Source organism: Dendrobates tinctorius, unplaced genomic scaffold, assembly GCF_039654945.1.
Source record: "Dendrobates tinctorius isolate UK_male_01 unplaced genomic scaffold, ASM3965494v1 ptg000008l, whole genome shotgun sequence".
NCBI classification, from domain to species: domain Eukaryota; kingdom Metazoa; phylum Chordata; class Amphibia; order Anura; family Dendrobatidae; genus Dendrobates; species Dendrobates tinctorius.
This window is the reverse complement of record NW_027361676.1, coordinates 35002470-35018415: the sequence shown is the minus strand read 5'-3', so window position 1 is coordinate 35018415 and position 15946 is coordinate 35002470. Positions and strand designations below refer to the sequence as shown.

At 42.7% G+C, this 15946-nt stretch overlaps 1 protein-coding gene across 5 annotated transcripts in view; it reads left to right on the top strand.

The window, feature by feature from the left end:
• The window catches only part of MARCHF1 (membrane associated ring-CH-type finger 1), a 622019-nt gene that overhangs the window by 181573 nt on the left and 424500 nt on the right, over nucleotides 1-15946 (top strand). The gene's annotated exons all lie outside the window — the stretch shown is intronic.

The following is a 15946-nucleotide window of genomic DNA, read 5'->3' as shown; positions in this document are numbered from 1 at the left end:
AAGTTTTGGTACAGCTACGGGCATGCCAGATAACCGCTGCTGCGATGTTGATGCATGCTGCGGATCCTTCTCCTCTTCTGAGCTATTGCCAGCGGCACCCTCTTCCCCCAATGGATTCCAATCCGGGTCAACAACTGGGTCATCCATCACCTCCTCTTCAATTTCATCTGCACCTTGCTCTGTGTCACTGTGTAAGGTGGTATAGTATGCGGGAAAGGGCACCTGAGTTTCATCAGGGTCTGATTCTGGCTCACTAGACTGCAAGGGAAATGTATTGCTCTGGGTCAATGTACCAGCAGAATCATCTAGCAGTGGCTGTGCATCAGTGCACTCCATGTCAGATTCATCTTGGACTGAAGAATTCAGGATTTGACTTGATAACCCAGGCATGGTATGTGAAATGATCTCCATGAAGTAATCTGAAGTGTGGCCTGCCGCATCCTTCACTTTTGGTGTGGGCGAAGGACACAAGGAAAGGTGTTGTTCCTGACCAGAAGCCTGCACTGGCAACTCAGTGCTTGCAGTTTTAGAAACTTCAGAAGAGGAGGCAATAGAACTGGAGGCTGTTTTGGCAATGTAAGCAAAAACCTGTTCCTGATGCTCCAGCTTTAAAAGCGGTTTACCTACTCCCAGAAAAGGGAACCTTAATGGCCTTCTTGTGCCAGACGATGACGCAGGCTCAATACCTCCTGCCTTAGCTGCTATTGTGCTTTTGCCATAACCAGCAGATGCACCACCACCATCATCAGTACCAGCTGCGCCCCCTGCCCATGTACGCAGCCTCTTCCACAATACTTCCTCATGTTTGGGAAAATGTACCAAAAATACCAGCCGAGATATGGTACTGTATGAGGAGCGTACAGATGTATAAGGTGTATAGAAAAATTTAAATATCTGTATATATTTTCTTAGTCAAAGACGCTCCCCCAGTATGTATTTGACCGTTATCCAATCAGCAGATATACGGTACTGTATCAGAAGGGTACAGCTGTATACATTTTTGGGGAAAATGTCAATCTCCATATATTTGTTTCCAGAGTCACACACAGATGCTCTGCCAGTTAGTATTTGACCGTAATACAACCAGCAGATATACGGTACTGTATGAGAAGCGGACGGCTCTATACGATGTATGGAAAAATGGAAATGTCCGTATATGTATTTTCAGAGTCTCACACACACACGCTGTCTCTGTGTAGATGTGACAATAATCCAAACAGCAGATATACGATACTGTTTGAGAAGCGGACAGCTCTATACGGTGTAAGGAAAAATGGAAATGTCCGTATATGACTTTCCAGAGTCTCACACACACATGCTGTCTCTGTATAGATGTGACAGTAATCCAAACAGCAGATATACAATACTGTTTGAGAAGCGGACAGCTCTGTACGTTGTATGGAAAAATGGAAATGTCCATATACAGTGGGGCAAAAAAGTATTTAGTCAGTCAGCAATAGTGCAAGTTCCACCACTTAAAAAGATGAGAGGCGTCTGTAATTTACATCATAGGTAGACCTCAACTATGGGAGACAAACTGAGAAAAAAAAATCCAGAAAATCACATTGTCTATTTTTTTTTCATTTTATTTGCATATTATGGTGGAAAATAAGTATTTGGTCAGAAACAAGCAATCAAGATTTCTGGCTCTCACAGACCTGTAACTTCTTCTTTAAGAGTCTCCTCTTTCCTCCACTCATTACCTGTAGTAATGGCACCTGTTTAAATTTGTTATCAGTATAAAAAGACACCTGTGCACACCCTCAAACAGTCTGACTCCAAACTCCACTATGGTGAAGACCAAAGAGCTGTCAAAGGACACCAGAAACAAAATTGTAGCCCTGCACCAGGCTGGGAAGACTGAATCTGCAATAGCCAACCAGCTTGGAGTGAAGAAATCAACTGTGGGAGCAATAATTAGAAAATGGAAGACATACAAGACCACTGATAATCTCCCTCGATCTGGTGCTCCACGCAAAATCCCACCCCGTGGGGTCAGAATGATCACAAGAACGGTGAGCAAAAATCCCAGAACCACGCGGGGGGACCTAGTGAATGAACTGCAGAGAGCTGGGCCAATGTAACAAGGCCTACCATAAGTAACACACTACGCCACCATGGACTCAGATCCTGCAGTGCCAGACGTGTCCCACTGCTTAAGCCTGTACATGTCCGGGCCCGTCTGAAGTTTGCTAGAGAGCATTTGGATGATCCAGAGGAGTTTTGGGAGAATGTCCTATGGTCTGATGAAACCAAACTGGAACTGTTTGGTAGAAACACAACTTGTCGTGTTTGGAGGAAAAAGAATACTGAGTTGCATCCATCAAACACCATACCTACTGTAAAGCATGGTGGTGGAAACATCATGCTTTGGGGTTGTTTCTCTGCAAAGGGGCCAGGACGACTGATCCGGGTACATGAAAGAATGAATGGGGCCATGTATCGTGAGATTTTGAGTGCAAACCTCCTTCCATCAGCAAGGGCATTGAAGATGAAATGTGGCTGGGTCTTTCAACATGACAATGATCCAAAGCACACCGCCAGGGCAACGAAGGAGTGGCTTCGTAAGAAGCATTTCAAGGTCCTGGAGTGGCCTAGCCAGTCTCCAGATCTCAACCCTATAGAAAACCTTTGGAGGGAGTTGAAAGTCCGTGTTGCCAAGCGAAAAGCCAAAAACATCACTGCTCTAGAGGAGATCTGCATGGAGGAATGGGCCAACATACCAACAACAGTGTGTCGCAACCTTGTGAAGACTTACAGAAAACGTTTGACCTCTGTCATTGCCAACAAAGGATATATCACAAAGTATTGAGATGAAATTTTGTTTCTGACCAAATACTTATTTTCCACCATAATATGCAAATAAAATAAAAAAAAACAGACAATGTGATTTTCTGGATTTTTTTTCCTCAGTTTGTCTCCCATAGTTGAGGTCTACCTATGATGTAAATTACAGACACCTCTCATCTTTTTAAGTGGTGGAACTTGCACTATTGCTGACTGACTAAATACTTTTTTGCCCCACTGTATGTATTTACGGAGTTTCACACACTCACGCTGTTTCTGTATAGATGTGACCGTAATGAGAACAGCAGATATACAATACTGTTTGAGAAGCGCACAGCTCTATATGGTGTATGGAAAAATGGAAATGTCTGTATATGTATTTCCGGAGTCTCACACACACACGCTGTCTCTGTATAGATGTGACCGTAATGTGAACAGCAGATATACGATACTGTTTGAGAAGGGGACAGCTCTATATGGTGTATGGAAAAATGGAAATGTCTGTATATGTCTTTCCGGAGTCTCACACACACATGCTGTCTCTGTATAGATGTAACAGTAATCCAAACAGCAGATATACAATACTATTTAAGAAGCGGACAGCTCTATAAGGTGTATGGAAAAATAGAAATGTCAGTATATGTATTTACAGAGTCTCACAGACACACGCTGTCTCTGTATAGATGTGACAGTAATCTAAACAGCAGATATACGATACTGTTTGATAAGCAGACAGCTCTATATGATGTATGGAAAAATGGAAATGTCCGTATATGTATTTACAGAGTTTCACACACTCACGCTGTCTCTGTACAGATGTGACCGTATTGCGAACAGCAGATATACGATACTGTTCGAGAAGAGCACAGCTCTATATGGTGTATGGAAAAATGGAAATGTCTGTATATGTATTTCCGGAGTCTCACATGCTGTCTCTGTATAGATGTGACCGTAATGCGAGCAGTAGATATACGATACTGTTTGAGAAGCGGACAGCTCTATATGGTTTATGGAAAAATGGAAATGTCCGTATATGTATTTCCGGAGTCTCACACACACACGCTGTGTCGGTATAGATGTGACACTAATCCAAACAGCAGATATACGATACTGTTTGAGAAGCGGACAGCTCTATACGGTGTATGTATGGAAAATTTTAAATCTCCGTCTATTTTTTTCCGGAGTCACACACACACGCTGTGTATGTATAGATGTGATCGTAATCCAAACAGCAGATTTACGATACTGTTTGAGAAGCGGACAGCTCTATACGGTGTATGTATGGAAAATTTTAAATCTCCGTCTATTTTTTTCCGGAGTCCCACACACACACGCTGTCTCTGTATAGATGTGACTGTAATCCAAACAGCAGATATACGATACTGTTTGAGAAGTGGACACCTCTATATGGTGTATGTATGGAAAAATGTAAATCTCCATGTTTTTTTACAGAGTCACACACATTTAGCATGTATTTGTCCATGATACCAGCGGGTATACGGTAGTGTGTGAGGAGCGTACACCTCTATACGGTGTGTGAAAAAATGAACGCTCAGTAACTGTGCAGAAAAAAGGAATAAAAATATTTTTGCTTTGAGCTTTGAAAAAAGCAGTCTGCACAGCAGTGTGCACACAGCAATGCAGCTATCAGGTAGCCTTATAAGGCAGCCTAATAACCACCAGTGCTGCTGCACACAAAAAAATCCTCCCCTGTCACTGCACACTAACTGTAGTGTAAAGTGAAAATCGCTATCAGCAGAAGCACAGATTTTTTTTTCTTTCCTGCCTAAACACTCTCCCTATTGAGAATGAGCAGCAGCAACCTCTTCCTATGCTAAGATCGGCAGAAGTAAAATGGCGGTCGGCGTTCAGGACTTTAATAGCCACTGTGACGCCACACAAAGCAAGCCAATCACTGCAATGCCCTTCTCTAAGATGGTGGTGGCCGCTGCCCATGTCATCGAGTTGCCCACAGTGTGCGTCCTTGCTCATTGGCAGAGAAAAGGCGCCTGAAAGCATTATGGGAAAAGCAAATTTGGCGCTCGAGTCGGCGACCGCATGGCCGACCTCACGCTATGGTCGGGTTTCGATGGGCAAAACCCGACTTTAGCGAAAGTCGGCGACTTTTGAATTTGACCGACCCGTTTCGCTCAACTCTAGTCATGACCTCTTTTAGTTTGTAATTTCTTCACATTTCAAAACTAGTGCAGCACTCTTATTGCCTCTCGGTCAGGTATAGTTGGGATTCACTGTGCAATTGATCTTCCAATATACCTCATGATGCAATGTGATAAGAGCCTTAATTTACCTGATAGATGAATAAGATGGGTAAGGAAGAAACATCAATGCTGAAAATCATTTTAACATAACATAATGAATAAATGATGATTACAAGAGGTAGTTTTCTGGTTAAACAAATCTAACTGCTGACACAGGCCAAATACGAAGGGATATTGATGTACTGTGCAGTATATTTGGCCTTATCAAGAAAAAAAACTACTTGTTTTTAAAGCAATACTATTTTGTTTAATATAGCCACCTTTCAACCCTACACATTTAATGCATGAATCAAAAAGTAATTCTAATTAAAAAAAAAAAAAGTTACTTTGTTCTGCAAACCATTACTCGACAACATCAATGGCTATACAAATAGATCATAGATTGCACAGGAGTCAACAGTGTGATGCAAAAAAGACAAACACAGTTATAGGATGTGTTAAGAGAAGCATAGAGTCTAGATCACGTGAAGTAACAAACCCCCTCTATTCCTCCTTTGTCAGGCCTCATCTTTAATACTATGTCTAGTTCTGGGCACCTTATTTTAAAAAAGACATTGAAAAACTGAAGAGAGTTCAGAGAAGAGCTACCAGGATGGTGAGCATACTGCAAAGTATGTCCTATGAGGAACAGTTAAAGGATCTGGAAATGTTTAGTTCGCAAAAAAGAAGGCAATGAGGAGACTTAATAGCTGTCTACAAATATCTGAGGGGATGTCATAGTGTAGAGAAATTATCCTTATTCTCATTTTCACATGGAAACAAGAGAAGCAGTGGAATTAAATGAAAGGGAGAAGATACAGATTAGATATTTGAAAAAAAAACTTTTTGACAGTGTGGGCGATCAATGAGTGAAACAGGCAGCAATGAGAGGTGGTGAAATCTCCTTCAATGGAAGTCTTCAGAGGCTGGATAGACATCTGTCTGAGATGGTTTACTGAATCCTGCATTGATCAGGGGTTGGACACTGTGACTGACTGCACAGGGAAAGGGGGTGTCAACTTCACTCACCTCGGGGGAAGGGAGAGAAAGACCCAGCAGAGATCACCTCTCTGGCATCACCACTTGCCCCAGGTCAGTCAGGGAACTGCACCGAGGGCAAATAGTCACCAGAAAGGCTTCCCTTATAGGTACGCGCTATTGAGGCCCTCCCAGTGAGGGGGGATATTCATCACCAGTCCAGGCTGAGGATATATACATAACCTTCCTGGCCATCACTGTTAGGGCTCCTAACTAACACAGTACCGTATGCTGCCACCAGTTCCTCATTTGACAACAGGCTTATATCAAGTCAACATCCAACCCAGATAGCATATAATATAACCAACTGAGCGTGCCAACGTGGGGATTTGTGTATCGAGATAAAAGAGCAGCCCAAGATTAATTTTATATTTAATCGCCAAAAAGACGCACTAGAAATATACAGGTATATATTTACAAGAACAATATACAGGTATACAGTCAAGAGTGTAGTACAAGGACAGGGAATAGATAGGTTTCAATTACCGTGTTATATAGCATGTGACCACAGGGACGCACTGATGGATCACAGGTCCAAATCTTAGTTACATGATTTTCCTGGCTGTGTCAGCTAACATATCCTCCTGCCAGTAGAAAAACTCAGTCCAAAATGAGGGTCTGCCTTATATCTCCCAGGCTGTTCCCTCCCACACTCTGCATATAGAGACTAAATATGCCTACCCTATGTAATTCCTGGTAGCTATGCTTCATAACTCCATAATGCAGAGTGCTGGAGGTGGCTAAAAGATATGAGCATGTGGGGGAAGGAATGCCGATTCCGATTATGTTCTTGGCTAGTCTCAGAGATACTGCATTCTGTTATTATAGGTAATTTTCCAGATTCAATATCTCAGAGCCTTGCTGTGACCTATAGTGCCACGCTGTCTCAATCTGCTTGACTCAGACAAAAGAAATCTAGTTTGTCTGTCCTGTCATACATACCCTAAACAGAGTTCACATCATTGTATTAAGAGCTTCAAAGGGCTTGCGTTAATTAAAGGTAAACAATGATCCTGGGGAATGAATGTCATGGTTGAGCACACATTTCATTTGTGGAGAGACATTTACTTCCTCCCTCACAGTCACAATGACCCCAGAGGTCCCTTTGAACTCTAACATTCTATGATTCTATGAACTACCATCTCATTTGTTGTAAATTTTAGTCCATTTAATTATTTTTTTAGCTTTAGAAACAAATAATATTCAAATGGGCCAAATCAGGTGAATGATCAATAATTACAAAGCTGATTTCATTGAGGTTTTGTAGGTGGGCGCATCATCTTGCAAAAGCAAGATGCCTTAGGAAAATTTGTGTCTGACATGTTTATATTTTTTAATTAATCATAATTTCAAAATGGCATAACCTTTTCTACTAATACTTGTATGTATATGTGTCAAAGATCATTTCTGTTTGCATAGCAACAGTATTTTTTTGTGTGATATTATACAAACATTCAAGACAAAAAATGAATTAATGTGCAAGTGTGCATATATACTGTATATCAATACAGGCAGATGTGTAAAAATCCAAGACAAAAATAAAAATGAACATCTACCCTGCCATAAGTAATTAAGTATAAGCTATACTGCATATAACTAAATAGTGTACTTGGTAAACACTGTTTTTGTTAAAAAAAAGTGTAAAGGCCATCCCATCAGCATTAAGGTGTACCCTAATTCGGGGGGCTTCTAACTTATAGTATTAAACCTTACCATGCGTCATAGTGATGTCAGTGTGTGTAAGGGCTGAGCATGACCGGGTTCCATTTATGGGAAGCTATATAAATGTAATGTCCAGCTCAATTGAAGGAAGGCCACACACTTAGCTGAACTAAATGCCGAAACCTGAAACTAAACAGATAAAATGAACTGGAGTATAAGTAGGAGCATGTTCACATTGGCCATGAAACAGACAAAACCCAAGACAGAAACAAAATGAACATACAGTGGGTACGGAAAGTACTCAGACTTCTTTAATTTTTTCACTTTTTGTTTCATTGCATCCATTTGGTACATTCAAAAAAGTTCATTTCTTTCTCATTAATGTACACTCTGCACCCCATCTGGCAATACTTCCAGGCCATAGAACATAATTGCGGAAACTCTACGGGATCTGTGATATTCACAGATCACAATACCTACAGCAAGCTGAGGAGGGGGGGAGAGAAGGAGAATAAGCCCCGCCCATCCTACTGGACCGCGGAGATTTGCATACACCGCAGGAGAGCTAAAAACGGTATTTATGCATCAAAGGTGGGGAGTGCGACACTAAATTGGATATCTTGACATCATATCACCAAAAAATGGGTGACAGATTCCCTTTAAGTCTCCTCTCAGTCTACTTTTTTGCAAGCTAAACATTCCCAAATAATGCAATCCTGTAAGATTAGTTGAGCAGCAGAGTTAGTGATGGACTGGAGATGTGTGAGAGTCTTAGCAGGGGGCCTACAGAGGAGGATACTGCAGTAGTCTAGGCGGGAGATGACATGCACTAACATTTTAGTGGATTGAGGGTTGAGGAAAGGATAATTCTGGAAATGTTTCTGAGTTGGAGGCAGCAGAGGGTGGCAAATGCTTGGATGTATAGTTTGAGGGACAGCACTGAATCGAGGGTTACTCTGAGGCAGCAGACTTCCAGTACTAAGGAAAGTGTGATGTTGATTATTGTAATAGATAGATCAGGTAGGGGGGTTAGGTGAGATGGAGGAAAGATGATGAGTTCAGTTTTGTCCACATTCAATTTTAGGAAGCGAGAGGGGAAGAGGGAGGATATGGCTGACGCTCTGGGATTCTAGACAGCAGAGAGGTTATGACTGGGCCAGAAAGGTAGATCTGAGTGACATCAGCATATAAATGGTAATTGAAGCCATGGGACTTTATGAGCTGTCCCAGGCCAAAGGTATAGATTGATAAGAGTAGGGATACCAGGACAGAACCATTAGGGACACAAAAAGAGAGAGGGCAGGGTGAGGAGGTAATATTGGAGTGGGAGGCACTAAATATGTGATAACAAAGGTACGAAGAGATCCAGGAGAGGTCAAGATCTTTGACAGCAAGGGAAAAAAGGATTTGTAGTGGGAGAGAGTTGTCAACTGTGTGGAAGGCAGAGGACAGATTAAGAAGGAGGAGACTAGAGAATTGTATGCTAATTTTGTCCATAAGTAAGTCATTAGTAATTTTGGTCAGAGCAGTGTTGGTGGAGTGGTGGGGACAGAAACTGGACTGTAGGTTGTCAAAGAGTGAGTTAGATTTGATGTGGGAGGAATGTACAGCATTGACAAGCTGTTTGAGACGTTTGGAGGTAAAAGGGACGATAGCTAGACGTAGAATTCAGTCAAGGGATGGTTTGTTAAAGGATAGTTGTAATTGCGGCATGCTTGAAAGCAGATGGGAAGGTACCAGAAGTTAACAACAAGTTCAAGAGATTATTATAGTGCTTTTGAAGAAAGCACAATATTGTAATCCGAACGCTTATTATTATTATTATTATTCAGTTGATTTCCGCAATTAACGCCTCCGTTGAGGCGTCATTTCGAAGCCAGCGTCCATGAGTGATGTGCTAAGTATTATTCGTGTCGATCGGATTTGTAGTATTTGCGCAATTTGCGTTTGAAATTTTTTTTTCCGTCATTGGAATGTATTGTCTCAATGCATTTCAATGAGAAAATGTTGCCTGCCAAATCGGACCCAGAGTTGCCCCGCCCACCAAATCGGACCCTATGGAGGCCCCCACCAAATCGGACCCAGAGTGGCCCCACCCACCAATTCAGACCCAGAGTGGCTCCGCCCACCAAATCGGACCCTATGGGGCCCCGTCCACCAATCGGACCCAGAGTGGCCCCGCCCACGAAATCAGACCCAGAGTGGCCCCACCCACCAAATCGGACTCTGTGGGGCCCCGCTCACCAAATCTGACCCAGAATGGCCCAACACACCAAATCGGACCCAGAGTGGCCCTGCTGACCAAATCGGACCCAGAGTAGCCCCACCCACCAAATCGGACTCTGAGGGGCCCCGCCCACCAAATCGGACCCAGAGTGGCCCCACCCACCACATCAGACCTGAGGGGCCCCGTCCACCAAATCGGACCCAGAGTGGCCCCACCCACCAAATCGGACTCAGAGTGGCCCCGCCCACCAAATCGGACCCTGAGGGGCTCCGCCCACCAAATCGGACCCTGATGGGCCCCAGCCACCAAATTAGACTCTGTGGGGCCCCGCTCACCAAATCGGACCCTGAGGGGCCCTGCCCACCAAATTGGACCCTGAGGGGCCCCACAGGCCAAAGTGGTCCCTGAGAGGCACCCACAGTTAAAACGGATCCTGAGTTGAAAGTCTTGCAGGGGCAGCAGGCAAGTCTCTCTTAAAGGGGCAGCCCGGGCACTATTTCTAAGGACTATCTGTACTTCCTTCAGGAAATACACATCTAGTTATTATTATTATTTATTATTATAGCGCCATTTATTCCATGGCACTTTACATGTGAGGAGGGGTACACATAATACATACAAGTAAAGTAATCTTAAACAATACAATCCACGACTGGTACCGGATGAGAGAGGACCCTGCCCGCGAGGGCTCACAATCTACAACGGATGGGTGAGGATACAGTAGGCGGGGGTAGAGCTGGTCGTGCAGCGGTTTGGTGGATTGGTGGTTACTGATGGGTTAGGGCTGAGACAAATGTGCTGGTGAAGTAAGGGAGGAGTTGGGATGGCATGGAATCTAATGCACAAGTGGTTAAGTGGGATTTGGAGAGGAGTTGATAAATATCTCCCTCAGTGATGGTGGGGACAAAGGTTATGAGGGAGGGTCAGTGGTCTGTTATACATATGCGGTGGTTTTGCAGTAAAGATTTGTCTTGTTTGGGTGATCTCATTTTTGAAATATGCTTTAAAGTATTCTGACGAGATGAAGGAGATCAGAGGGGGCGGTGATGGGTCGATTAGGGAGTTAAAAGTGTTGAATGACTGTTTGGGGTTGTAGGATGAAGAAGATACAAGGATTGTGAATTAATCTGTTAAGCAGAGTTGAGGGCTGACTTGAATGTGATAGTTGCTTTTTGAATGCAGTGAAGTCATCTTGGAAGTGTGTTTTCTTACAGGGCTGCTCCACAACCCTGGACACTCGCCAAACCTTTTTAGTGAGGCTGTTGTGCCAAGGTTGTCTATTGATTTGTTGCACTCTGCCGTGCATGAAACAGGAGGCCAGGAGTCAATATCTGATGCGAGTGTGGAATTTTAGAAAACGGTTAAACTGTCTGTGTTGTGGAGTGAACATCTAGGTGTGCAAGGTATCTGTGGGGGTTCACTAGTTGTTGAACATGGGAGCAGGTGAGTAGGACTGGGATGAGAAAGTGAGTAGAGATTGTCAGATTATATAGGGAGCTGAGGTCGGTGAAGATATGGTCTAATGTATGGCCACCCATGTGGGTTGCTGCAGAGGACCACTGAGTAAGATCAAAGGATGAAGTGAGAGACAGGAGTTTGGAGGCTGCCCACTAGTGGGTGTCAGAACAATGTTGAAGAAAACCGTAATGATGTTGGGAATGTCAGCAGAGAGAAAGTCTAGGAACCAGATGGAGAAGTGGTAAATAAAGGCAGCGTCAAGGCCTGTGGTCGGTATATGATGGCTACTAGTAGGTTTAACAGAGAGCAGATACAAACAAAATGTAGTTCAAAAGATGGGGGGATGGCCCCAGGGACCCCTTTTCTGCTTTCTACTGCAGGTAACTGTTTTCCATGGCACCTATTTTCTGCTTATAGGATTGCTATTTACATAACTGGCTGACATGTACCAAATACCTGTGACACCTACCCATGGCCTGCTTAACTCATAGTGCAGATTTTTTAGACTTATACCCTGGTAGTTACTGTGATCATTAATTTAATTATTTCTATTGCTCTGATATATGCCATCTACCATCAGTTTTACACCACATGATTTTTCGCCTACCTGTCTTCATGTGCCCTCTTTTTTTAGTCATGCATTTGTGCATCTAGATTGTACTTTGTGGCACATTTTCTCCTCACCTGTATTGTCTATTATGTTCAAAAAAGTTGTTTTTTTATTTATATATGTACGGACTTATTGGTCATTTTTTGGTACTTGTACCTCCCCCAGGTTTGAGAGAGAGCAGATACAGACAAAATGTAGTTCAAAAGAAGGGAGGATGAGGGAGGATAGAGGTGGGATTGGGTTGAAGGTGCAATTTTGGAAAGGAAGAGGACCACTCCTCCACCATGTCTATTGCCATGGCGAAGAGTGTGGGTGAAATGAAGGTCACTGTAACACAGCACAGCAGGTGAGGCTGTACCTGGGGTCATCAGCCATGTTTCGATGAGGCCCAGGAAGGATAGATTGAAGGATGTAAAGAGGTTATGGATGACATGGAGCTTATTGCAGACAGAATGGGAGTTCCAAAGTGCTCCAGAAACATGGAGTAGTGGAGTAGGGGGTCAAAGGAATGGAGTTTGAGATGAACTTTTGTTAATGACCAAATACTTATTTTCCACCATAATTTGCAAAATAAATCATGCCAAATCAGACAAGGCTATTTTCTGGATTTGTCTTCTCATTTTGACTCTCATAGTTGTGGTCTACCTATGATGGCAATTACAGGCCTCTCTCATCTTTTTAATTAGGAGAACTTGGACAATTGATGGCTGACTAAATACTTTTTTCCATACTGTATACTATATACAGTATATGCGTCTGAACACCTTATTCCGGACATTGCAATACTTCTACAGTGTTATGTTTTCTAATAAAACATGAGCCTATTAATAAATACAAGTGAGTGAGTATTGAGGTCGGCTACATGTGTGATTTAAATATAAAATATCTAGCCATATTAGTTATTCAGTGCTGTACAATGAACAGTTTGGCGTTGGCTACATCTTCTTCAATATTCATTCATTAGGATTTTGCACTTGATCAGAGGCAGCCATCTGTGGTTAGAATTCTTATCCATTTTGCTAGACGCTTTATTATTTATAGATTCATGTCACTGGATGTTCATACAGTACAAATTTTATTTTTGTGGAATCGAGCTCAAGAAATGTAAAAAAAAGTCAGCTTACTCCCTAATATTGAACTATTCTATTTTGCTGCATTGCAGTTTCTATTAATTATAATCAGCCTTATAGTTGATTTCCTGAGTCTTTTTTTCCTGTCATACATTACAATTGATGACATCCTTTAAACCTAGAAAATATTATATAGACTGGGACAGTGAGAAAACATATTGGATAAATTGCTCACCGTGCAATGAATGATGAAATCTGTCCTTTATATGCGATGGGTTGCGTTGTTTCAAGTACTGCAGACTGCCAAAAAATATATCCAAGAATGTTGATTGGCAAATCAAAAGAAATGGATAAAATCTGCACATTTTATTCCATATACTGTATGTCAAACAATTACAATCCACATGTTGCATAGAAAAAAAACTAAAAGCAAAAAGCACACAGTACTAGAAACGCTTAAGAGTGTTTTTTTCTATCACAAACATGTGTATTTTAATTGTTTAACACAGTGTATAGAATAAAATTTGAAGATTTTATCTATATTTTTGGATGTGCCGATCAACTTTATTTTTCTTAGGGCCCCGTCACACATAGCGACTCACCAGTGATCCTGACAACGATATGAACTTGTCAGGATCGCTGGTGTGTCACTACATGATCGCTGGTGAGCTGCCAAACAGGCAACTTCACCAGCGATCAGCACCAGCGACGACAAGCGCGCGCATCGCTGTGTACCTTAGATACCAGCGCGCTGGTGCAGGGAGCTGGTAACCAAGGTAAACAGCGGATTTCTAAGTGCCACATGGCGCTTAGAAACCCACTGTGTACCTTGGTTCTAAGCGCCGCGCGGCGCTTAGAAACCTGCTGTTTGCCTTGGTTACCAGCTCCAGCTCGCTGGAGACCAACAATCAAAAAAAAGTCCAGGGATTTCCACAGCGATCAGCGATACCCGGCTGGGGTGCCGGTCGCTGATAGGTGTCACACACAGAGATCTCGCTGGTGAGATCGCTGTTGCATCACAAAACTTGTGACTCAGCAGCAATCGCTGTGTGTGACGGGGGCTTTAGACTGAGGCAGTGTTTCTCAAACTGTAAGATGTGCCTCAAAGTGAGGAGCCCCCTTGCACTGTTGCACGGCTGGGGAGAGAGTTTACAAAAAAGTGGTCATTTACTGCAATATAAGTGCCGTTATCTCTAATTTATCAAGATACATGACTCATTTTGGATGTATTTTAAAGATGTTCAATTCTTTTGAAATTTGAGTTTGAAGAATGGTGACCGGTCTGCAAACCCTGTCTTAAGAGGAAAGGTTGCAGGATTTGGGAATGTTTAGCCTGTAAAAGAGAAGACTGAGAGGAGACTTAATAACTTCCTACAAATATCTCAAGGGCTGTCACATTGCAGAAGGATCATCTTTATTCTCATTTGCACAAGGAAAGACTAGAAGCAATGGGATGAAACTGAATGGGAGGAGACACAGATTAGATATCAGAAAAAACTTTTTGACAGTTAGAGTGATCAATGAGTGGAACAGGCTGCCACAAGAGGTGGTAAGTTCTCCTTCAATAGAAGTCTTCAAACAGAGGCTGGAAAGATATCTGTCTGGGATGATTTAGAGAATCCTGCTTGAGCAGGGGGTTGGACCAGATGGCCCAGGAGGTCCCTTCCAACTCTACGATTCTATGATTCTATGATAAGACAATTTGTGGTGACTACATTTGCATTAATCTCAATAATTGAAAGCTTGTAAGTGCTTGGAAAATATATATGGAGGAGCGGAGAGAGAGTGAACCCTGTTGACCATAACGGCTTACAGACTACAAGAGATAAAGGATCCTGCTAACTATAAGAGTTTACACTTTACAGGCAAGAGAGAGAGTGGACCCTGCTGACCATCAGAGCTCATATACTACAAGAGATAGAGGATCCTGCCTACCATAAGAGCTTGCACTTCACAATGAAAGGAGGGAGGACTCTGCTGACCTTAAGATCTTATACTGTCCATGTGAGAGAGAGCAAGGGAGAAAGAGGACCCTATTGAACATAATGAGTTTACCCTTTGCAGGCAAGAGTGAGGGAGGACCCCGCTGACCATAAGTGATTACACTCTCCAGGTGAGGGAGAGAGTGAGAATCCTGCTTAAACTCTCCAAATGAGGGAGAGAGTGAGAGAGAGAATCCTGCTGACCAACAGTGCTTCTACTCTCCAGGTGAGAGAGAGAGTGAGAGAGAGGAACCTAATGAACATAAGAATTTACCCATTACAGGCAAGAGAGAGGGAGGACCCTGCTGATCATAAGAGATTACACTTTCCAGGTGAGGAAGAGAGTGAGAATCCTGCTTAAACTCTCCAGACAAGAGAGACTTACCCAGTGACTCTGGAGATGGAAAACCACTCTTCTGCACAAACTGTGCTTTGCTGAGAACTGCCGATCGGTGATGGCCCAGTTACTGACCACCACTATACAAAGCATGATAATCCTTATGGTGTTACAGCTGCAGGGCAGGCCCACAAAATAGCATTAGCCTGCTTTATGATGCTTCAGCAGTTTGGGAAATTATTATTTTTTTGCAAACTGTGAATCAAATCTCAAAAAGTTCGAAACTGCGTAAAATTGCAAATCGATCCCTCATCTATAATGTCTTTCTATGCTGGGTTCAGGTGACATAAAAAGGAACATTGTAAGACATTTGTACTTTTAGCATGGATGTCTACTATGATCTCTCCAACAGAAGAGGCTAAAGAAGTCCTAGACTGCGCCAACATGATCTTGTCATTTGTTACAGTAAAATAACATCTGTGAGTGCTATTTGAGGTCAACTTTTTGTCTTTTTATA